We start from the raw sequence: 27,171 nt of genomic DNA, 5'->3' as shown, positions 1-27,171 counted from the left end.
AATTCATTTAATGTATTCTTGCATCGTAATCTATACTTTTTAGCATTTAATTTATTTAAATTTTAAATTAAATTTATTTAAGTTAATTTATTGTAATATAAGGCGATTATTGAATTAAGTTTTTCCATTAACTCTGATGAGATCTTTAGTTAAAATTTTGCGGAAGGTCATACAACTTGTGTCTGATATTAAAAATTCATAAATAAAATTGAAATTTTTAGAACAAAATTTACTATAAAATTAGATAATGCGTACGCAGTCCTGTTCACACAAATTACTGTTACAAACATAATTGTTTCATATAAATTTTCTATTAAGTAGAATATAGAACACAATATCGCCACTTTAAACCTTAAAGTAACGATAAAATTATTACTTTTCTGAAGTCTTATTTTCATATCAAGCTAAGTTTAACTTTACAAAAATAATTTCACAATACACATATATATTAACATGTACCTGAGTATATATGTGATAGGTTGAGAATTAAATGGGATTGTTTGATTGTTAGAAATTAGGAAATGCATAACGTATAAAATAAATCGCATACAAAGATTTGACGAGTAAGTAAAATCTCTTATTTCATAAAAATTGCATTTATCAACATTTATTTGTATCATCTAAATAATGATAATGTAAATAATTTAAATAATCTAAATTATGATAATACATTATGAAGGGAATATAATTAATTTCAGTAATTTTTCATAGATGCCTTCAGCAATTTTTAAATACTTTGTCGTAATACAGTAAACTATCTCAAGAAACGAAGTACATGACAATTATAACAGACTTATTGTGCACCAAATAGAACTCGTTTTCTTTGAAACGCCGGGAACTCTGTTTTCGAGAAAAACGCAAGCAGCGGGGAGTATATTTTCTTGACGAAAGCATAAAATTGATGACAGAAAATCTCGTGTGATATTCGCTGCAACTATTTACTCCATTTCCGAACGAAGCTCCAGATCCATTATTTATGAGAGAGTTCTATGAGATTCGCGATCAAAAGAAGATGTTAAATGTTATGCAATAATTTTCGCGAAAGACTTTCCGATAAACATTTTCCAAGATTGTTTCAATCGATACTTTATTCATTTCTAGGTTACTACATCTTTTTACCTTCGTATTCGTTTCCGTGAATATTCTTTGAATCAAAATAAAGATATGTTTCACTTTACAAAATTAGGGTATGTGCTAGCTTAAAAATAACCAAATATCATTTATTTCATAATAGCAGTGTCATTACCAAAAATTTTTTCCGTCAGTCTAGTTTATTTAACTACTTTAAAAATATCTCATGTGGTTCATAGCGATACCCCAAACACCCCAAAAGCATATATCGTCATTATTAATGCACGAGTTCTCGTTTTATTATGAACAACTTTTCTGATTTGAATTTCTAAGTAATAATTATTTGCTCGATTAAATCAGTAAAGTTATATGACATAAAAAATATTAAAAAATAACTAGTTGATATTATTTGAAAATTGATACCTATATAGGAGAGTCAATGGTTATCTTCTTATATAATTCTGTACGGCATTGAGTGTCCATGATCACGACTATACTCATATCATGGTAAAATATAGATTTTATTCACTTTGTACCAGACGATTGGCCGACGAAACTATTTTTCTATTCAATATCTTAAATGGATTTATCGACTAACCATAGCATTATCAACTTCGATCCCACTTTTCTAGCTCTTCCTTGTTATTCCATTCTCCGTCCTTCTCCAGATTTGGCCATATAAACGTTATAATCTATATATGTAAGTTAAGCAATACTTTATGTAATACCATTAACATTTTACCTCTTCCACCTCAACCAGCAATCTTGGAAAGATGGTTTATGTAGCCTTATACATATGTCGGATATGAGAGGACATCGGGGCCTTTCTTTTGGAATTTTTGGGAAGATCCCCAATACTTTAGTCTATACTATTTATTATAGCTGTACTTAAATGATGAAACTTAGAAATAATTGTTATGATTCAATCCCATTATGTTTGCTCGAGATTTGTGACTGTGGGCTTGGGCTCGAGGTGACACAACTGGTCGCCGAACGTAGCCACGGTCACGGGATGAACGTTTTTACCTAACAAAGAAGTGCCAATATTGTGGGGCACACGTTGTATTAACAATCGAACCCCGGGCAGGAGCAATGTCAGCTCTACGCAGGTCTGTCTAGCAACGGAATTTTGTTGGTACCCCTGGCCAATATGCAATGAACAAACGCGATCGTAAGGAGAGGAAAATTTCCATCAGTCTTTTATTCTTGCGATCACCTTGGAGAGTTTGCACAGCGTCTTTACGTGCATTATTATACCGAGCGTCACAGTAAACGTTACTTTGTGCTTCAAAATATATTCTACGTTTAACAAAGAGTTACCCCGTTGACCGTGGATTCGTTATTGAACCTAAGAACATTATCACTGACATCTCGAGTGTTTAATCACCACGGTTATTTGTCAAACTTTGTAAAACTCAATATCTCTGATGTACAACAACGATGGCTAGTCCGAATGAAGATTCGTTACACGCCCATAAACCTAACGCTAACCCGACATATATATATATATTAGTTATATAGCCTTAACTAAGCTGAGCGGTGCATTAACGTAGTTTCAGCTCAGCGTATTTATACATTTGTCTTACTGTCTCATAGCGACTATATCACTACGACACTTATTATCCTTTTACTTTATATCACCCTTGCAAAAGGGAATCTTTCCTTGTTCAATTAATAAATTATAGTGAACGAACGATAGTATTGTTAAATTTCAGTTTTTATAGAGGTTTATAAAGTTTTTTTTTGTAAGAAATGTTATATCTTCACTAAATATTTTTGTCATTTTTTAAAATTTAGTTTAAGTTTTGTCGAGATATCTATAATTTTCTGTGCTGGACTGGGTTAAATGCGTAATAGAGATACTTGTATGTGCCGTGCTGAGTGCACTCGTTCCCGTTAGATCACGGAAGTTAAGCAGTGCCGGGCACGGATGATAGTACTTGGATGGGTGAACGCCTGGGACTCTGTGTGGCGTTGGCGAAGCGCGCTGGGCCCGCCGCGCCCCCCCCGTGTGGGGTTCGGGTTTGGGCGCTTGGCGGCTCAGCGCCTCGGAGCCGCCAAGCAGGTCCGATAGGGGAACCGGGAGCTGCCCGGCACGGCGGCACCGGCGACGAGGCGGTGTGACAATGGTTACACCACCGCTCCATAAGCGGTGTATTAGGCGCGCGGGGGAGGCCCCGTTGCGACGCTCGCAGCGGTTCCCCGGGCCTCTCTCGATCGCAGCCGGGACGGTTATCGTGGAGGGTTTTAGTCGGTTGGAGTCCGACCGAGGGTTTAGATCGGTGGATTTCTCCACGTATATATATAAAAAAAGAAATACTTGTATGTGGGTATCAGTGTGTGGAGGTATGTGTGTGTGCGCGGCGTCTCGAAAACAGATGAATGTAAACTAATTCAGTCGATTAACAGTCGGGTATAGAAGAAAGTACTGAGACGCGTGCAAGTGTGTATCGATGAATATATAAGAAATCGTCCATAAAATAAATATATTACTATTCTAATATTAATCCCCAGTGTAAATTTAGTGTTCCTATAACATTATTTCGGCTTCAAAGATCCACAATTCTCAACAGGTTTTCATTGTACTTTCCTAAGAGTTTAGTATAATTCTAGACTATTAACAGTTGTATAGATAATTTAATCACATCACGTGGCAAATTAATTCATTTCAATTATGTTAGGTGTACTGTAACTGTATTATATATTATATATTATTTTGTATATATAACAATGTACCTATATCTATTACATTAATATGAATGTAACGTTCATCGACTTAGTTTTTCAAAAGCATTATCCTTATTCGTTATGAAACAAATTAGTTTTTACATCTGTAACATAAACTTACTAAGATACAAAGTGTAAGATTTTATTGAAAAGGCAATATACCGATGGAACGCAAAAGAAATTATATTTAATTATTATATATATCTAGCTTTATTTATGACTATGCATATAGGAATATGATGATACTCGATAAATAACTCTGATTCATCCAGTACGAAATCCACTTAAAAAATAATATATTTAACAAATGCCGAAATGAAAGCCAACAAGTCCAGAAAGAATTTAATAAGAACAACCTTAATAACTTGCTCCACTTGGAAAAAATTCTTCGTCCCTGCGGTAAAGTCAAGATGAGTTTCCATCCCTATTAAACTTGATCCATATGCATATATAGATCGTGTTCTCCTTTGAGAAAGTCGGTCAATTTTCATAAAAATCACGCCATGTTGAGCAGCCGTCGAAAAATTTGCATAAGTTTCGATCGAAAAAGCAAATCGCATTTTCTAACCAGGTACTTGTCGCCCATGTGGAACACACGTCGCGTCGCAAGCCCAGAATTTCGTCTAACAAACGCTTCACGTATCACATCGACGCGAGCCCAGAAACTAGTTTATTCGGTGGCATTGCGTAAGCAACGAGTTCTTCTCACAAAGTTCTGTTCATGGATGGAGCTCATTATGATATACATATAGTATTGTTCTCTTTAGACAGAGAGTGCTGAAAAAGATCTATAGATCCAACATGACTGGTTAAAATGGAAAAGAATATGTGAGAATGACAAACTGTTTCAACCCTGTATATACGCCTATATAACTCGATGGTTATGTATTCATATACATGGACCTATATTTTAAAAATTTAATTTATTTATGTACCATTATATTGCGGATATTTATACAATTTATGATTTATACTTTAGCGATGATAATTAAAAAATATAACCTGGAAATTGGTTAGCTATTAGATGTTATAACGAATGTTATATTCATAATTTTTATTTTTTATTTTGTATTTTGTAATTATCCATTTTTGCTCTTCAAATCTTTCATAAGTGGATAAATCTCTATATTCTACTTCTTCTCTTCTATGTCATATTATATATATGTACGTAATTTATGTATTATTACTTAACTGACTGGATTTTTATGCATTTATAACAAATTGCAATTGCAAAGTGCAAAATTGCACAGAATACGCATAATATAAAAAAATATATAAAATATCCAGAGCATAATGCTTTCTGTACCACTTGGTAGGTGAAACAATTCTCTACCGTGATTCTACTTTTTTAATTATATTCTCAAAAATATGAATTTCCATGAAAATCCGCAGTCTAATTATCACTGTACTGTACTAATGTATTTGTATAGTGTTATTAATTACAATATTAATTATTATTATTGTATGTGTTAAAATTGTATTAATATCAAGCAGCCTATTTGTGGAAATTATTTATTATATTATTTCTATAAAATGTGGAAAATATACAGTAAAGAGGGAAAAAAGAGGAAAGAAGATATAGAGATTTCAATAATCTAACGGATATAGAAATCAGAAGATTTAATTAATTAAATAATTAAATATTTAATTAAATAATCCAAATTAACATTTGCTTTATGGCTTTACGGAAACATCTACATATCTCTATCATTAATGGTAGCGTGCAAAGTCTCCAGAGACAAACTTACACTGCATGGAAGGGCACATATAATGACGGATGAAGTTTTTTCTGAAAGTCATTTTTTATGATTTTCCCTTTGGGACACGAATATGGACGCGACATCCGTTATAGAAATATTAGGTCATCCCATAAGTTCGTGCCGTTTTTCGACCGGTTATATGTGTTATTTTTCTTAAACACCTATGAATCGTTGTCTTAGATATTTTCAGAACATTTGACATCTCTTGAACTGTCAAACTTTGTGATTTTTCAACAAGATCCCGAATTTTATCTTCGTCTGTCTGAGGAGGACGCCCGGAGCGTTCCTCGTCTTCTAAACAGAAATTCCCAGCTCTAAAACGTTGGAACCGCTTCCTACAGGTGCGAGATGAAAGCGCATTTTCTCCGTAAACAGCACATATGTTTTTCGTGGCAATTGTTACAGAACTTCCTTTCCGAAATTCATATAACATGAGATGTCGAAAATGGATACGCATTTCACTCATGATTTTTTACTGTTAGAAGTCACTGTGTTCACTATATTACGATCTTACATCCACGAAAATCTGCTCTAGCCAGTTCTCGATCAGCTAAGCTCAAGTGCATTGGTCCCTTATCGCCGTATGTTTATAAATCGACACATGAAATGAATACACAAAAATCGGCACGAACTTATGGGATGACCTAATATATTGTCGTTTATTAGAACTTATATGTTAGGAACGTACATCACTGGCAACGTACGGTACAACGACCATTATTTTTTCATCGACATATTTATATTAGAACGGATGTTGAACATGTATCGCGCTGAATTGTACACCCGTGAATACAAGTCACACGAATGTACTGTCAAATGTCCACTGTTTGATAACCATGGGAAATAGTCGTCGCTTTAGCTTGTTATTAGAAACAACAGAAATATCGAATAACACTGACACTGAGTCATTAATTAGCGAGGTAGAAAAAAAAAGGTGTAACGTAGATCTTCATGCAGTTGTTTATAAAGCGTGAGGTAGTGTCCATATTGATATCGTTGCATATTTATGGGACGCATTCGCAATTTGCTCGTTTCCCCCTTTCGTCTGCCTTTCAAATATAAATATGTATGTACGTCGTGTGTGAAAACGTTACAATCTCACAAACCTCCATATTTCCTGCACTTCATTTGCCAATTGACGCAAAAAAAAAAAAAAAGAAAAAAAGACAGAAACGAGTGTGTACTATCTACAAATACATGAAATAACGTTCGTCGCAACAGTTATCGTTCTGAACAATTGTGTGTCCCCAGCCTTAATCTTTATCATTTATACACATCCGAAAATTGGTATTCAAAAATTCAGGAGAGAGATGGATTTAATTGGTTCTCCGTCTGAGAGATTTAAATTAATTTTCAATTCAGCCTTTCAACGCCATCCTGTTTTTCTATCATTAAAAAATTTCTCAATTTCGAAACAGCTTAAAGCATGGAAGAGTCGCTATTAATATTCATGATCTCTTCTTTCAATTTGACGAAGAAATTTTTCTTAATCTTTTAATATTTTTCTCGCAACATCGATCTATCCTTTAAAGTAGGACCAAAATTAGAATATAAAAATTCAAAGACCGTATCAAACGGTTAACACGAGTACAAAATTGTCTCAATGGTAATTTGTTTCTGAATATTTAGGATAAATCAGCCCTTATTCGCGAATAAGAGTTGAACAAGACTGCTTTAAGCATGTTCGTCCTAGGCGAAGGAAAAGAAAGCCGCAGGATAATTATTATTTCAACTGCTTCATCAACAGAGCTAACACTCATTATTGTTAATGAGAATCGTTTTCTTGGAGTGAACTTCTCGCGATGCAAATAGGAGGACGATGAGGTTGAGAAAAGCGCTCAAGAAACTCCAAATGAATTGAATCCTTCCACAAGTTATCGAGTAGCTTGAAGACATCGATTAGACAAAACTCTAATCTCGCTAATCGACCAGTCTGATAGGGAATTAAAGCTGATACGTGAAACTTTCAGACAGAGTGAAATATCATGTAATCTTGATTCTTACAGTCTACGTACTGTTCAGTCATTTTTTTGTCAGCTTTTTGTACTTTGGTTTGAAATAAATGGAAAGCTTTCGCGAATTATGGCTTGGAAACATCAGTTAGGTAAAAATCGCCAGTCGACCAGTTCGATATTTCGATAAAAAATTAGAGGTGAAAGCTTGGACGAAGAATAACGTATAATCTCGCCCCTTTCGATTAGATTTTGCGATTGCGCTATATTTAGGGTTGATTGGGGAAAGATTAAAGAAGATTTGGAGATTTAGTTCAGAGTAGATTGGTTTGTGAAATAAAAATAGGATGTACACGGCGAAATTTTGTACACCACAGAGTGTAGTTTCAATTTTAGGATTTCTAGTGTGAAGTACTTTGATATTTTATAGATTTTATTCCATCTATTTGATAATTCACATAGTAAACAGAATTAATACCTTAAAATGTAATGTAATGATGAAATGTAACATGAATGCGGTATAAGTGATTTGTAAATGAAAATAGAATATTTCTGGGGTATAGTATTGCCAAAAATGAAATGACTACAGGAAGTATTTTCAGGCTATTGTATAGTATGTATTTTGTGTATTTGCTTTTACGTATACAGGGTGGTTGGTAACTGGTGATACAAGCGGAAAGGGGGCGATTCTACGCGAAAAAAGAAGTCGAAAATATAAAATAAAAATTTTTCATTTGAGGCTTTGTTTTCGAGAAAATCGACTTTGAATTTTCGCTCGGTACGCGTGCACTTTATCGTGTCTCGTTATAACGGATCTCACTGTAGATCGTTGTCTCGATGGAAAAATTGAAACAAAAATTGTTATTCTATATTTTCGACTTCTTTTTTCGCGTAGAATCACCCCCTTTCCGCTTGTACCACCAGTTACCAACCACCCTGTATATTAATTAAACACATCTAAGTATATTAAATTTGCATCATTTAGTAGTATCTTCGTATATATGGCTGCAAAAATTTGATACTATGAAAATGAAGTATAGAACCAGGTAAAACGTGTTTCATTTAAAAATAAACATAAGTGCAAATACTTTTTGTAGTCGCTATATAAATATTTCGTACAAACCTATATTGTACACACTACAATGAACCCATTTTGTAGTAAAATTATTATTATCCTCTAAAGAGAAGAGAGTACAGCTAGATTCAAAGACCAAAGAACGACAGGCAAAAAGGCAGGGACTATGTTTAATAAATAAATTATTATCCTCTAAAGACAAAGTAGAAATAAACAGAGCATTATAGGAACTTGAATATTCATTTTATTTTATTATATTTTTCATAAAATCTGAGGTTTGCTTATATAACTATAATCAAAAAATATAAAAGAGACATGAAATCTTAAATTCTTATGAGTATTAAGTAGCGTTCAAAGACATAGCGCGCACATGCATAACATGTACCTAATTACGTTAGATAATGAATTTTGCTCGATAACAAAGGCATGTTCGTTACTTTGTTCTCCTCCATCGATATTGATTGTTCCAAGTAGCACTTCGTCATTGCAAGAGATAACGTATTTATTAATAATATAATTAATTGCAATGCTATAATTAATTATAATGATAATAGATTTTCACTGGGAAAACGAAATTAATCTTTTAAATCGCGTTCAAGACCTGTTAAAATCTACGTCTGTTCATTCGTAAATTCATAAACTATAATTCGTAGACATTGAGTGTTATTTATATTAGAATTTTTTGATAGGGCTATCATTTTATTTCAGTGTAATAATTATATCATAGTCTATCTTCGCTTATCTTCGTTTTTATTTTCAATCTATGATTATAATATTTTGACCCATGTGAAAAGTAAATATGTAAATTTACGTCTTCGTGAAATCATGAAACGACCTTTCTGCGATCTCGAAATTAAATTAATCGGAAGCTTTGATCTTACGAGGCATCTAAAAGTAGGAGCTAGTATCTTTGAAACGAAAAATTGTATGAAAGGAATTTTTCTTCGATTATCTTTAAATTTAGAAACAAACAGAGACTATTAATCAGTGTGACAATAAATAAAAAATAAATAAATAATAACGTAATGAACTGAAATAAATTTTAACATTTGCACTATTTTATTAGTTTATTATCATTTTATTAGTTTTTATAAAAGTTATTCATTTTACGTTATCCTGTTCGTCACTAAGGAATTATTTAAAGAAAACGGTTGAACCAAATATTAAAATTAATAATATAAGAAGATCATAAAAAGTTACTTTTTGCGCAATGAAATACCACGACCAAAGTTCAATCGTTTAAACTAAATACAATTTCAATTCTAATAAACAATAAATGCATAAACGTAATAAATGAATATACAACGATCCAATCATTATTTTAGGCATATTATTGTGTGTTTTGACATCGTACATCTGGTTTGAACACTTAAATTTTATTCTATAATGGAACTAAGTAAGGCAGTATAATAAGTCACGCAGTATATAGGTTCCACAAATCATGGTTGTATCTTTCACACGCAATGGCACATACATATCTCTATACACACATATACATATAAGAGGATATGGCTTCGCAGCACGAAAAGGATTTCCGTTTTCCTGTCTTCTCATCCCATGCCATAGTAGCTTAGACGTTTGGACATTATTGAAAATATGAATTCTAATTTCGTCGTAGAGAATTCTAAGTAATTGTTGAGCATTTGAAACAAAAAATATGTTATTTTAATAGTATTATTATAATAATAAATTATTATAATAATATTATTAAATAATATATATATATAATATATATAATAATATAATAATAAATTGTAATAATAATGACTGTAGAAAATACAAGTATGAATATTAGGTTATACAATTAAATTTAACCAGCTGAGATTAATTACCTAAACTGAGACCATTATTCGTATATTATATACGGTAGAAGAAATAACATTTTTTAAAAATCATCATTAGATGACTGCATTTTTGTTAAACTGCTTGAACCTATTTATCATTTAAAGAAGTGATAGTTAGGTTATTTTGTACTGCAGTTTAAATTTCATTTAGTTCAAACATTATCGTTGCACATAAAAATGCGTTTGTTAGTTTCATACAAAAAGATGTAACAAGATATCTTAAATTTAATTTTGAGATTTATTTTATTCGCCTCTTTAATCTTCTAAATGTAACTATTGTTTGCTATTCCAAACAGAAGTAAATAACATTGCATTCTTGAGATAGTAATATATAGACTATAATACTAATTCTTTCATTTATTACAACTTTATGAAGCATAAAATCATTATGCTACAAATTTCATTAATATTTTCTACTCTTCCCAGATTTCCCAGAAGGAAAATAAGAGAAAATATAATACGTATTTCAGAGTCAAATAGAAGCATAACGAAATGTTTGTAAACTATTGTATCTCGATAATAGCATTGAATAAAAGTATTTTGGATAAAATTATGATAAATAAATTTAACAAAACATAAATTGTAAGAAATATATAAAATCGATATTCATGGATAACAAATAAACTGATTAATTGTCCCATTATTCAAATAAAACAGATGAATAGATTTCTCCAATGACTCCTACTTACATTTAATTTATAGTAACTTTTATAACATAAAGGATATAACCTAACAAACACGAAGATGGTACCCCGGTGGCGGTAGCCACCCACATGATAATTAAACAGCTAAAAAATTCTATAATACCAAATGTTCAAATTGGACAAAATTGTGAATGTGAAATATTAAATAAAAAAAAAACTGTTATAATCACCGCCAGATTTTTTACCGCCTGTAGGACGATAGAATAAAATCGGTTTTGCCAGAAAGAAACCTGTTTTACGTAAAACGACCAGTTACAATTGCACATGATGTTTTTCCAAATGAATCGAAAATAATTATATCGAATAAAAAGTTCCAAATAAATAAATTTCCTTTTCCAATAAAGGACAAGGAGTTAAAATCAAATAATGCATAAAGGAGTAAGACGTTGCAATTAACTACCACAGAAATAAATAATAGATTAATAAGTAAATGGATAATTGATCGAAACCAAAACGCAGACAAACAAATTAAGCATTGAAATGGAATCACGTAACATCTAAAATCTTACACGCACGCACAACCTCATAAATACGATATTAATGAAACGTAAGTACTAAAGTTGCTATTAATATCGTTGCAATTCACATTGCCAATGTTATTCACAATAAATGTGTAATTACGCAGCGTCTTTTTTTTTGGCCATCAACGCGACACGATTTTCGCTCCTTTTTGCCGTTCTAATTGCTTTCGTCCCCGCATCTCGAGTGTACGTGCAACGTGTAAGTGCATTACTTTACGTTTAATTACGTTCGTCACAAGGCACAAACCGGCTTCTCCTTTAGTTGGAAATCCAAGCCCTCGTACAAAGATTTGTAAGGGTCTTTTCATTCGGTATTATAATCCCACCGGTTTTCTGAGTTCCTTAAACACTCGTACCCCCCACTTCTCTCATTCTATAGAAGAGTTTGTTCTTTCTATCGCTCCACTTCTTTTTTCTCTTTACTGTATTCCTTCCTTTTCTTTCTTCTTTCTTTTCTCAGTTTATGCGGGACAGCTAAGTGCAGAAACGTTACACCGTTGTACGCAAATTCTTCTTACACGATGAAATTGAAATATTATAGGCACTGTGATCAACCACGCTGGGGCAACTTATTCGTGCAACGGCTAATTTTTAATATTTTCGTGGTAAATTTATACAGGAATATTGGAACGTTGAGAGTGTAAAATTTAATGGCTTAAAGTCTCGTTCAAGAGTTTTGTTCTTCTCGTATTTGCATCAGATATGCTTTAAATATAATATAAAACAAAGATTATTATTATTATTGTTCTTTTGGTAAACAGTTACTGAATTTACAATTCGGTATTACGCAAGTATCTTGTTAGTAGTATTTGATTTAATATTCTGTTAAATAAAGATTCCTGTACGGTTGTCAAAAGGTTTTCTTAGATGTCAAACTATAATACGTAATAATAAAAATAATGATATGTGATGCGTGTGATATGATAAATAATGGCAATCTGAAATGAATGAAATGAAATGAAAGGAAACGACTTTGAGAAAAATTTCATACATCATGTTAAAATGTATTCACATTAAATTACCATTTTTTTCCATTATCAATAATAAATGAGATATCTAAGGTATTCAAGTTAGGTGAAACACTGTGTATACCATATACTACAAAATCTCTATTTTTCAAGCATAATCTCTTCATTGAAATTGCCTGAATAAAAGAGATATATTATATATTCTTTCATAACGCTTGAATAATATTTGAAAATTTATACAAAAAATTGAATTAAAATTAGAAGTTAGATAATGTAATTAATTAATAATATAAATTACATTTTTTGAGAAATCCTATCATTTGTATTGAACATTTATAAGCTAAAAGTAATTAATAAAGTAATTAATAAAAAAGTAATTAAAGTAATTAATAAAGTAGGTACAACTATGAGTAAAAAAGAACAGGTTAGTTACCGATTTTGATCGTGGTTTCAATTATTGGAGTTGCATGAAATAGTTCGTCAAGTGAGAATCAGCCACATGTCAAACAAATAATTCGAGAAGAAGGTTACAACTTTACAAAATTCAAACACTCCAACAACGAAGCTTTTCCTATTGAATGTTACATAAGTTGTAACACGACCCATACTTTTTGCGTTATTTGCGGGTGAAAGCAATTTCTCAAATTGTAACATTCTCAGTCGACAAAATGCCACGTTTTGGTCTCGCAGAAATTCATATGCAATGATTGAAGAACTTGATCAAGGACGATTCATTATGAACGTATTATTGGAATTATTGGAAATCATATTATTGGCCTTATCTTTTTGCTACATTTGTAACATAGTTGCAATTTTTAGGCTCGCGTCTTCTAAGCGAATTACGTGAAAATGTTACGACAGAGTCGTCAGTCGCTTCATCTATTTTATGCATGATGATGCTCCTCCTCACCGTAGCTAACCGGCTCGCCAATTTTCGGACGAAATGTTGGGATCGCCGAGGACAGGATGCGGATCTATTTCTGACATGTCACTTGCTCCTGATATGTCCTGGCTTCCGACATGTCGCCCCCCTGTTCATGAAATTTGAATTTATTTCTTTGAGAGAAGAAATTATTTATGGTCCAAGTGAAATTACTTACGGGAAAACCTAGTGGAAACGTAGACGTGAGTTGGGAGCTGTTTAAATAAACAGAAAAAGAAGAAGAAAAAAAGGAAGAGAGGAAGGAAGACATGGAACACGTAATGGTGGATCTGGGACATCTACATGCAACAGAAGGTGCTATTTTCTCTGTATTTGACTGTAGAATGCGAACATATTGCTAATAAAGCCAGTTTAAGAATTATTAAAACTTTAACATTTTTCCGGCAGATGAGGTCATTCGCGACATATGATTTCTTCGAGACTTTTATTCATCGTGATGAGTAGGATACGTAGCAATAAAAAAATGTTGATTTTGAAAGATATGTTCAAGGTAAATTTTGCACAAACATTCTTCTATGAACCTTCACTAATTATAAGGTATAAAATCACGTTACGGTGGTTTCGACGCTTACTTTTTATATACTCCGTACATTGGATTCAGAATATTTGAGTTTTCTTTCGTTTCTTCAGAATGTACGCTAATTAGTTCGTACTGAAAGTATTAACCTTCCAGCCAACAGTATTTGAGTATCTCAACCATTATACGTTCTTGACACGATTTTCCTTGATGAGGGATTTTAGACTTTTGGAGTTTTCCAGAAAGGTCACAGGGCATTTTAAGGTCGAAACTTCGACAACGAGTACCTACCAGCACATCGTGTTTTAATTATCTTTCGGAAATATCAAGATGACACGTCGTCGATCGTTACGCATGAAGAAAAATGAAAATTCTAAAGAAATTAGTGGTTACTGACCTAAGACCCTGCATCTAAATCTAAGCTTTCAGTTTGAAACTCGTGCTCCCGGAAGTATATCATATATGTTATACGAAATTGAAATTTCGCCAAAATTGACACATTCAGACTTCTCTGTAATAATAGCAAACTATCACGATTATATCAGCAAATTTTAGAGCAAATTTAGAAATATACAGGGTGTTTAGTAACTGGTGGTACAAGCGGAAAGGGGGCGATTGTACGCGAAAAAAGAAGTCAAAAATATAGAATAACAATTTTTTGTTTGAGGCTTTGTTTTCAAGAAAATCGACTTTGAATTTTCGTTCGGTACGCGTGCACTTTATCACGTCTCGTTATAACGGATCCCACTGTAGAACGTTGTCTCGATGGAAAAATTAAAAAAAAAAGAATTAAAAAAACAATTTTATTCTATATTTTCGACTTCTTTTTTCGCGTAGAATCACCCCCTCTCCGCTTGTACCACCAGTTACCAACCACCCTGTATAATAATAATCTGAATATATGTAATAATTAAATACTGCAATTAAATATATGCAAATATATATGTATATATCGGAGAAGGGTCAGGAATAAGGTTGTGGGCGTTCGATGAATCTTCATTGGAATCGGCCTTCGTCGTGTTATAACGAAGGTACGGTCTGTTAATACGAGTATGGATGCTACCGACTCGACAATCAACCGCGGCGGTTGGACACTCGCGATACTAGTGATGTTGGTCTTAGGTTTAATAACGAATCCGCGGTCAACGGGATGATAGATGTACGTGCTTACAAAAATCTAAGTCGGACTCTTTGCGAAAACGTGGAATATCCACCGAGCGTACAGACTCTAAGTAACTCGCTAATACGACCTCACGAGGGAATGACTCTCCGTCGCGATGATGCTGCAGAGGAAAACTATGATGGGGTGTGTCTGAGGACACTGAGGGAATTTGGCGTTGCTGCTAATTGGTCAATCTCCATATCGGTGGTTAGAAAAAGTTGCTAGCCGCCCTCGAGGGAAAGTTGCTAGTGGGAGACGCCGTTCGTTGAAAAATAGGTCTCTCCTATCTTCCCGTAGCTAGGACAAAGACTGTTTGAAGGACTTTAGTCAACTAAATTCTAAGATTTATGACGGGCCCTCGGGCTAGCTGAACATGTACTCCGGAGACGCATCGACATCTGGCAATCATCTTGCTCGAAGAATAGGGTCTGCGTGTGGCGAGCCACGGGACAGAAACCGTTGGAATGTTTACTGTCGCGTGCCGCCACAAATATTTCTTTTAAGGAGAGCTATAGAATTGCCCCATACCTTTGTTAGACAAAGCGTTCATCCCGTGACCGCGGCTACGTTCGGCGATTGGTTGTCGCCTCGAGTCCAAGCTCATTATCACAACTCGCAATTACAATCGGATTGAATAACTACAATTGTTTCATTACAGCTATAGTGGACTCTAGATTACAATGTTGCGGGATTATCCAAAATTCCAAAGGCTCCGGTGTTCTTTCATCTCCGACATATATAATAATCTGAAAATATATATGTCGGAGTGGCATTGGGGATAGGGTTGTCGGTGTTTGAGGAGTCTTCATTGAAGGTAGCCATCGTTGCGGTGTAACGAAGATACGATTTATTGACACAGGTATGAATAACACAGGTTTGACAATCTACCACGGCGGTGAGACGTCCGCGACACTAGTGACAGTGATCTCCGGTTCAATAACGAATCCGCGGCCAACGGGATGACAGATGGGCGTTCTCGCTGAATCTAAGTCTGACTCGTAAAAATAATTGCTGAGCGTAAAGACGTTACTCTTTAGTCGACGGGAGCGCGTAAAAGAATGCCCGTCCCGTCCCGATGATGCCACAGAGGAAAACTATAATGGGGTGTGTCTAAGGACACGAGATCATCGGATTCGTCGAGGAAAGCCTTCGTTTAGGAAGTAAGGGAAATTGACGTTGCTGCTAATTGGTCAATCACCATATCGGTGGTTAGAAAAAGATGCTAGCCGCCCTCGAGGGAAAGTTGCTAGTGGAAGACGCCGTTCGTTGAAAAATAGGTCTCTCCTATCTTCCCGTAGCTAGGACAAAGACTGTTTGAAGGACTTTAGTCAACTAAATTCTAAGATTTATGACGGGCCCTTGGGCTAGCCGAACATGTACTCCGGAGATGCATCGACATCTGGCAATCATCTTGCACGAAGAATAGGGTCTGCGTGTGGCGAGCCACGAGACAGAAACCGTTGGAATGTTCACTGTCGCGTGCCGCCACAAATATTTCTTTTAAGGAGAGCTATAGAATTGCCCCATACATTTGTTAGACAAAGCGTTCATCCCTTGACCGCGGCTACGTTGGGCGACAGACTGTCACCTCGAGCCAAAGCTCACCGTCACTAATCTCGAACAATTACAATCGGATTGAATAACTACAATAGTTTAGTTACAGTTATAGTAGACTTTGCAATCTAAAGTTGCGGGGCTATCCGAAGGTTCCGGTGTCCTTTCATCTCCGACATATACATACAGAAACTAGAAAATCTTTTCACAGAGATCACGAAAGCATTTAAACAATCGATTATCCATTATATTAACCCCTTAACCTACAACTACCGGCATAGCCCGTAGTACGATGATCAAGCCAAACGTAAATATTACGGCCATAACCTGTAGTACGATGATCGGGCCAAACGTAAATATTACTGCCATAACCTGTAGTACGATGATCGGGCCAAACGTAAATATTACGGGCATAGTCTGTAGTAGATGATAGGACCGAACGTAAATTCTCGAACGTAAATCGTAGGTTAAGCAGTTAATGAACTTCAATATTCAGTGGTATGTTCCACACTTATTATACGCTAAGATGGCTATTCATGCTACACACATTCGATATACTTCTATATAGATTTCCAAATTCTTTCAATATAATCATGGCAGTCATATCTGGTTATAATTAATGAAATTTCAAAAGATTTATACACATAACACATACACAATACATGAATGAAATTTTTCTATGATAAATATCCACATACTTTTTTGAACCATTTTATAATAGTATTCCATTATATTATTTTGGATATAGTATACGATGTAGTAATACATCGAAGAATTAAAAATTAATGTTAATTAGAATCGATATTTTAATTTAAATTTTTACTTTAATTCAGTTTTTTCTAAATTATGTATTTTGAAATTAGCATTACAGAATTTCAATTTTAAAAATATGTTAACAAAATTCGTCATAACGATAAGTATTATCATACGAAAGAAATATTATTAAGAATTATTAAGAATTTTTGCCTTTGTACTTCCAATGGTCTAAAAATTTCTTAATCTTTTCTTCAAACAAATATATTGTTTGTTACAGTTCAAACTAAATGTGAAATTGTTTGAAAATTTTTATTTCCCCCAAATTGCGTGCGAAGGATTGTATTAAATATATTAATAACGTTTTTAGAAGAAGAAATGTGTACCATGTACATGTGTAAGTTGCTCGACTTCAAAGGGAACACGTCAAACTAAATGACAACAATATAACCTTTCGCGTACTTTTTTTAATTAATTAATTAAAGGGAAAATGAAAGTTTGATTTTCTTGTATTGAACTCTATTTCCTGTAAGACTTACTTTTGCATATAACAATTCTTGAAATATAATAAATTTAAGACGTAGGTATAAAATAATATATGATGTATTAAATTTCACCTTAAGATATTCATATTCTATATCACACGGTAGTTCTTATCAATGTGCATTCTGCATACATTAATCAATTTCTGCGACGAGTACTGTCATATCTTTAACTGTCTGCATTCAACATTTTTGTTTCTATCAAATAACGACTCAGAATTTATTATGGAGGATAAAATTTATTTAAAATGTTTGTGCAAAGTTATAAATATGGCAACGACACAAATAAGAAGTTCGTAATAGATTTATCTAATCGTGCTATTAAAAATTACAATTAAGAATATTTGCACCACACTAAATGCTTTAAATAAAAAAGACAAAGTTCAATGTTAATTGAAAAAAGCATTAGCAAGCTTTACCTCCACCCACGTTTCTGTCCCGTTAAAAGAACAGCTTTTTAGTTTCCACCGAACCTTTGAAGTTCAATAGTTTCTGATTATCGTCGACAATTAAGGATTTTTCTCGTGCACTTTTATGTGTTCGATCGAGGTTCGCGAGGACTTGGAACATCGTTTGTACAAGAATCCACGTTAATTATCATTTGTGAATGCAGGCTATCAATAACGATTACAAATCCGAGAGTGTTTATCGAGCTAATTAGTACGCACGCTTGGCTTCGAACCAGTTTTTAAAGGGTGGTAAAACGAAACGAACACAATACTTAACAATTAGTTCCGGTAATCAAGTATTTACAACATCGCCGGTTCGTTGATGCTTTGTGCGTGGAATATTTAATCCAAACCGGTATGAAAGCACGACAGAATATTATGAAAAGGAGGACACGAGAAAGACGAAATTATGCAAATTATTTATAAATACAGGTGATGTTCGGATAATGTAAGAGTTAGGTTCTACAAGGCGTACTGTAAAAATCGCGATACATATACAGGGTGGTTGGTAACTGGTGGTACAAGCGGAAAGGGGGTGATTCTACGCGAAAAAAGAAGTCGAAAATATAGAATAAAAATTTCTTTTTTTTTTTTCATTTTTCCATCGAGACAACGATCTACAGTGAGATCCGTTATAACGAGACGCGATAAAGTGCACGCGTACCGAGCGAAAATTCAAAGTCGATTTTCTCGAAAACAACGCCTCGAACGAAAAATTTTTATTCTATATCTTCGACTTCTTTTTTCGCGTAGAATCATCCCCTTTCCGCTTGTACCACCAGTTACCAACCACCCTGTATTACGTGTATTATATAAAATATTTTGAAATTTCATTAGCACGGAAATGAAACTGGAGACTATTGTAAATACGTTAGTAAAATTTAGTCGTCTCTCGTTAGAGCATGATGACACTTGACTAATAGCAGTGGTTAGCGCCTTAGGTTACGAACGTTCGGGACCCGGGTTCGAATCTCAGCGCCCATAGTCCGATTTTTCTTCCATGGCACATAAACGAGAAGAAAGCAGCAGTAGTTAATAAGCGACATCTACATCAGCAGCAGCAGCAGCACTATCGCGATGACTACTATTACACCTAACCTATATATGTACTAACCCTTAGTTTTTTGACTTGTCATGCTAACATTTTCGATTTATTTCTTCATGAAGAAGCATCTCTTGCTCGGTTGTATCACCAGTTATCAGATATTCCATTTTACGAAAAATCGTAATTTTTCTATGCATATTAATTTATAAAGTTGATAACATTTTTTCAGGGGCTCAAGTACAGATTATGCTAAACTAGTCATTTTTTCAGAAACTTTGCAATATTTTATTATTTCAACCATTATAAATCATTATTTTCGCACAATTCGTACAGCTAACAGCCAATCGATTGTGCTTAATTAAAGTTTGTTACCTCCAAATAAAAACTCGGTCGAGAAGCAATCTTTTGTGTCCATTACACCGGAATCACACGGTTTTAGTGGTACTAGATCAGGTTCGAAGGACCACGAAGTTCTTGCCAAAAGTAGAAGGTAAACGACGACAGAATGGAATTGCGTGTATCGGTCCGTTGCCAGTTGTAAGGCGGTACTGGCGTCAACGGTCGCTAACGTCGGTGACGACGACCTCCACGAAATCAATCTATCGTATAAAAAGATTGGCACGCAATACAAATACTGGTGACAAGCCAGTCTTCTGAATGGATCGTATTTTGTTCCCAATGGACAGCAGTTCCTGAATGAAACGAAAATGGATGGAACTGCGAGCTGCCTTTTTTCTTGTTTTTTCGTTAAACTTGTACTTTCGTAGAAGTTATGGTATGAGTTTGCGTAAGTTGTATCGATACTGATGGAGTTTGCGTGCATTTGACTGATATTTAACGTAACGGCTGTTGCTATGGAACTTTGTAAACTTTTGTTTTGGAACTCGTCTCGCTGTCACACATTTGGGATAACATTAAATCTTAAATGCACGTAAGTTTTCCAGCTATGTATAATAAAACTATTGTAAACAATACGAATTGCCAATTTTTATACTATAGGAAATATTACAATTCATATGTAAATTACAATTATATATGTACATAACATAATAAATGTTACATGTATATGTTGTAACATTCTATATAACTTGACCCTTACTTTTTATAAACTCAAATAACTAGACTATGGATGTTTATGCATTTGTAGAAAATTGAAATGTACACAAAATTTCATATTGCACATAATATGCGAAGATATACACAAAATATAGAAAGTAAAGTACTTGTTATAATATCGAGTAGACGAAACAAGTTCGTATTTACATTTGACCTTTTTAATTACACCAATAAAAATATGAATTTGCATAAACATTCACAGTCTACAAATAACAAGAACTTTAAAGAGTACGAATAAATTCAGTAAAATGATTACATTTCTATTGTTAATACATCAGTAATTTTCAATCATAATTCAATTAAACTCGAGTTACTAAACTCGAGTTTACAAGTAAACTAAACTTCATATATACGAGATAACTTCAGTATCACTCTGCATATAATAATATCAATAATATTCAGAAAGGACAAAATGATGTTTTATTATTAGATGGTGATTTTGCTTGATACGCTTTTCTGATTCATTATAGTCTTCAATCTTTTCTAAATATTTTCTTGCCATTCACCTTTATTATTCCTCTAGTTTGTTTGTTGATATATGCCTATATCATTATTAAAAAAATAGAAGCTAATTTATCGTGACAAATATATCGTGAAAACGGTTCAAGCAGATTAGTTTTTCCCAACTTCATTTTAGATTTTTGGTTTTATATTAATGTAATATATATTATAATATATATATATATATATTATATACATAGTATTATATATTATAAATTTCTGCTTATTGTTTCTAATGAAAATTAACGATACAGACATTCTTTTTCTGAGTGAGCATTTTTTATTACTATAAAAGACATTGTTACCTATCACACTGATGACATTTAAATTAACTCCTAAAATTTTATGTATCCATAGAGGAATACCTTGTTCAAGCGAACTTCAGGAATAACTATTTGCAAAGTTGTAAGAAGTCAAAATTTTGATATGACACGTTGACTGTCACGCGTGTTTTCAAAGAAATCTCCGTCAGGCCACGCGTGCAGCAGTACCAAGCGTTCTCTGCTAGATGCTCCCATCGATATTTTAGTAATGCGAATCGCTCAAGCGGTAGTCTCAAGAATGATCTTTCGTTTCGTTTGTTCGCAACATTAAAACCACTAGCTGTTGTTGAATATAACGAAGGAAAGTGTGGTATAGATTATTCCGACCAAATGGTTTCTCATGCCACCACAATTAGAAAAGGAATCAAATGGTACAGAAAACTTGGCATTCGATTCTTTCTGGGAATTTCTGTTGTAAACGCTTTGACGGTTTACAAAATTGTAACAAGAAAAAATATAAATATTAGAATATTTAGACGATTATTAGTTGCAAAATTATTAAGGTTGTCTGAAAATACAAAAAATCCTTGTCTTCGACTGAGTCGGCATAATATCGCCGTTCGGAAAAACGATTCCGGAAGAAGCATTAGACGCGCATGCAAACTACGTTATGCAAATAAAAGACGTCGAATGGATCGAACAAAGGCACAAAAGTATTTGAAGAAAACGACAACTTATTGTCCAAATTGTCCCGATCAACCTCAACTATGTATAGAATGCTTTAAAGTTTTACATTCTAATAATTTTCTTAACAAACCATTTTCGTATTTTTATTTTATAACAATTCAATTGTTATTACAATTAATTGTTAATTAACAATTTATTATTATGGAATATCTTTTCAAATACCTACGACGATCCTTCGCAAGTAGTCAAATAAGCGACACCCGAATATGAGTGTCGTGGCGGTCAACGTGATATGCGTTTTGAGTGTTTTTGTTTTGGTTGAGTATTTTGAGTTTAGATCTACGCAAACTACACGAACAAATTTTCATGGTAATTGATAAATATTTACAAGAAAGATTAACAAAGAAATTATAATTTTTCATATAGTATTCAAACAAATGGATTTTGTTAGAATGTAGTTACATAACCAGATTCGTCGTTCAACAACAGAACATTTTTCCCTTAACATAATTCCTTTGCCTCAAGTAGTTTCATATTTGTACGCGCGGTGTGTGTATCTAATGTCGATGACAAGTAAACGATACTTTACTCCACGAATGCTTGCAGATGCTGACGAGTCGAAAACTCAGACGAGACTGTCGTTTTCGAATGCTGAGAGACTAAATGATTCTTATTCCAGGACTAATAACGAAATTGTTTATGATTCGAATGCTCGTACAAGACTGATCGTGTTAAACTCAATTATGTCAAGGCAAGAACGGTAGATCCGAAAATATGTGTGCTAATTGATTTTTACTGAACGCAAGAAAATGGCCAATCAGCATACTCGCTCGCTGTCCGTCAACCACTGCACTTCCGTGCGTCTGAAACGTGGGAGACCATCGTCTGGAAGAGGGTGAGCGATATCTGGCCGAGCGTGAGGTTCCAAATTTAATTAGAGAAAGATCGAATTCCTTTCGAGTGGCCCATGGTCGGAGCTAAATTATGCTTCGCAAGTAACCGCGTTTATGATACATTCGGGTGTTAAGAATACAATGTACTTGAAAAATGAAAAGTACTGTTACAGTTGTTAAAAGAAATCGTTCTAACTGTGAGTGCCAACCAGAATACAATAAACATGGAAAATTAAAAGCACTATTAAGAAATCATTCTAAGTGTTAATTTTACGTGGTGTTTAAATGACTTGACGTTTACTTTCTATAGGCCACCGAAGTGAGGCGACGCTTCCTTGAAGAATCTCTAAATCTTAATTGTCTTTCTGGCAAAGGGCCAGCAACTCAATATTGGTACCAACGAAATTCGTCCCGTTATACGAGTAAATGTTACCCACACATCTCACGACGAATCGTTCTAGCTTGGCGATGAATGCGTCAGTGGGCAGATCGCTCACTGCCCCGAGATGAACAACCTTCGTGGCCAGACAGATGAAAAGGGTAACGTAGACCTTTATGCGTATTCGAATGAGATGTCGGCCTTCCTTAAGAAAGAAAGAACCGCGCTAGTCGACTCCGCGGTTTACGAAGGACCGACCTTCCATCATGCTGATAGCAAGCAGCTGTCCCATGACGTACTCGGTGGATGCATTGGTGAATGGTTCTGCGCGTAGTGCTCTTGTCAATAAACTAATACGAATGTTGTAAAGAGATAGTGTGCGCGAATGTACACATCTTGAATGAGAAGGTCGAATGACACGAAGACCTTTTGCCATAAGAATGGGATGGCTTTGGACATACGGAAGGTTCAAGTGTCATAACCTTCGTCCAACACGCAATATTCCACTGTCATCAAGGAATATATGAAACGGGAGAAGTTTGCTTTCCACGTGCAGTTCCTCTCCAGTCGCGAACGCGCGCATTTCTTTTCCAAATACCCAAGAACGAACGACTTGCAGCCTCAGAACGTTTTTCTCCTGGATCTCTCGTACAGTTAGAGGACCCCGGGTACGATGTTTCGGATGGAAGCGCAGACAATACACAATGATTCGCCGAAGTTTATCGATAAACAAGTAGCGTGCGAGTAACCCGTCGCACGAAACAGCGATTCTAAGGCATGTAAGCTGTTTGAGTTACGGTGATATCACGAATTTCGATTTCGACTACTTTTTTTCAGCTTTCTATGGTCATCCTAGTCCATGGCGCCAGTGCGACAAACAAGAAATTGACTGTATATTAATCTTTTTGACAACAAATCCGCCGAATTATCTTGGGATCTGGTGTGTTGCCATCTTGAAACACCGATCTTCGCCTGGACGTCTGCTACACGGTTGACTACGAACGTCTTCGCCGCGCGAGGTTCCTTGTTGATCCAGTCCAGGACGATTGTCGAGTCCGTTGAGAGGTGAATATCGTAGAAGCGTTGGATGATAATTTTTCCAACGGTGGTGAACAGCGATGCGTGAAGCGCTGCGTCGCAAAATTCTGAAGAAAAGCTGATGCTCTTGAGTGATCTCTGTGTGTGAAATCTGTTTGTAATGGAAATTATGCCAGACCGTGCAATTTGATTCGGTTACTCAATCCCTGTCTATTCGCATCGCGTCGCGATATGATTTAGATGAGCCTTTCGAATTGTCTTCAGTCGCTGTTCGATGAGCCTTCGAGGAATCTTCGATATGGAAAGGCTCCGTGATGTCTTTCTTTACAAATCTTCCAGGACGATTTGTCCTGCGTCTGGGTTGTCGTGACGATCATGGAGCAAGCGCACTTCATGGTCCGCGATGGTGATGGCAATATCCGCGTGCATTTCTTGCTTCTTGGAGCGGACGAAGGAGTCCGCGATGTTCGTCTTCTTGCGCTGTTCCCAGCTGACCCGCAGTTTTTCGACATATTCGCAGAAATATGTGAATACGCGCGATAGCAGATCGATTAATCGGTTCACGGCTGTTGAATCAAAGTGCTCCAAAGGTAGTTGAATACCTCATCGAGCTGAGGCATCTTTGTGTCCATGAACAAGTAATTACAACTGACCAATAGATTGTTCCGGGTCACCCCGATTCATCCCAATGCACGCAGAGATAAAATCGGCGCCTGCATGTAGTTTACGAAGTCGTGCATCGACGCCGATGAGTCGTCAATCATTTCCAGCATGTCGATTAATAACGTGGCGTGGCGAAGAACAATCACGCGTTCATTGTCGTATGCGTCAAACAGCTGTTCCCTGGCTGCTGTATAGTTATCCTTGCTAATTGTGAAGGAGTCTATTGGCGATTCCGCTCTTCCAGATAGAAACAGATGGAGGTAGTTAAACTTTTGGGTATTACTCAAATCCGGATATGAATGGATCATGTTCAAGGACGAATACTTGAATATAATCAATTTTCAAGCTTGCCATCGAACTTTGGCAGATGTACACGTATGGTCGCAGAAGTACTCGCGGCGGATGCGACTGTGGTGGCTGAAACGTTATTGGAGCGATTAATTGAGACGAAGGAAGCTCGTTCCAGCTTTAGCAACATGGTGATGGCGATCGTGATGGCGTCGCCAAAAATGTTCCAAGTTATTCCACTGTCCCATCTCATCGATGTCTTCGGCGAGTCTGAGCTTGTCTCGAATATTTTTGAATATTCAAACTATTTTCGTAGATTCTCGATGCGTATACGAATCTTGGCGAATCCATTATTACTATCGACAAATGTTTCGATGTATTTATTGAACGACGTTAATTGCGCTTTGAATGTGAGTTGCTTATTTTTAGGTTCACGTATACTTTCGTCGACACTGTTATTTACGGGCAAAGACATTTTCGAACGGAAAAATATTTACGTATATTAAGAACGAAATGGACGACGAAATTCCTCATCACTAAGCAGTGATTAATTTAGGATATGATCGGTAATCGAAACGAGCTTACCTTAACCTGAGCTCGCTTGCCTTCCTTATTGGTTAGAGATAGTCACCTTCTTCGTCCTTAGTGTCGCTGACTGTTCTTCGATTTTCCGACCAGATTTTCTGCATCTCCTTGGGCTTCTCCTTTTCGAAGAACCACAAAGTATACACGCGTATATATGTGTCGGATGTCGATGACACTGCTCTGCACTTGTCAACAGAGGAATTAACCTGAAGTAACTGATTCACGAGGAATGGTTGAATGAGTGATGAACTATGAATGACACTAAGGGTTGCCCTTCTCCGAACGATGAGATGATTTCGAACTCCCTCCAACTGCTGAGATGAGATTTACGAGTGATCGTTACGAACAATTAAACGATACTTCACTTTCCGACTCCTGAGGATTAACTCCGATTCGAAATGTAAAATTCGCCCAGGACTGAAAACTGATCGTGTCAAGTGATTAAACGACACTTTGCTCTACGAATGCTTGAAGATCGTGTCTGCAACTGGCGGGCTCGCATGATACTTTACTTCGCGACTGCTTGAAGGGAATCCTGAATTCGGACGAGACTGTTCTTTCCGAATGCTAAGAAATTAAAACGATTCTTATCCCACGATTGGTGGAGACGCTGTTAACGATTCCAATGCTCGTGCAAGACTGACCGTGCTAGAATCAACGGGGCGTTCGGCAAGATTCAAAAATGGAAATCCTGAAAATATACGTGCTGATTAATTTTCATCAGGTGGCTAATCAGTATGGTCGCTCGCTGGCCATCACTCACTGCTCACATGCTCCGTATGTGCAAAACGCGGGAGACTCTTGACGGGAAGAGGATGAGCGATACTTGGACGAACGTGAGATTTCGAATTTAATTAGGTACGAGCATTTATGATACGTTCGGCTATTAAGAACACAATATACTTGAAAAATTAAAAGTACTGTTGTAATTGGCAAAAGGAATCGCTCTAATTATATGTGCTAACATCCCGACTCTAAAATAGGCTCTTGACTACGAAAGTGAGTGCCATAAATTACGAAAATTCTTACGTTTTCGTTCCTTCAGACGGATCCATATTCTGGAAAACATATTTTCGATCCTACGTTAAAGTGCTGTTTTCGCCTTCTAAACGTAAACAGTTGCCGATAACGATAAATAAATGTCGAATATTTTTAGCTGCACTATGAATCT

The 27,171-nt window shown here is 35.2% G+C and overlaps 1 protein-coding gene and 1 long non-coding RNA gene across 2 annotated transcripts in view; one reads left to right on the top strand and one right to left on the bottom strand.

Annotated features, from left to right (window-relative positions):
* Positions 1-27,171, bottom strand: part of LOC117237065 (histamine H2 receptor-like) — a 362,177-nt gene that overhangs the window by 103,281 nt on the left and 231,725 nt on the right.
* LOC117237073 lies at positions 5,833-20,837 on the top strand. The gene is made up of 3 exons (XR_004493939.1): positions 5,833-6,212; positions 12,139-12,142; positions 20,827-20,837. It is a non-coding gene; the product is annotated as an uncharacterized LOC117237073 (long non-coding RNA).

This window comes from Bombus vosnesenskii, unplaced genomic scaffold, assembly GCF_011952255.1.
Source record: "Bombus vosnesenskii isolate JDL3184/JDL3185 unplaced genomic scaffold, Bvos_JDL3184-5_v1.1 scf7180000013355, whole genome shotgun sequence".
In the NCBI taxonomy this organism is placed as follows: Eukaryota; Metazoa; Arthropoda; class Insecta; order Hymenoptera; family Apidae; genus Bombus; species Bombus vosnesenskii.
This window is presented reverse-complemented; position numbering and strand designations above follow the sequence as displayed.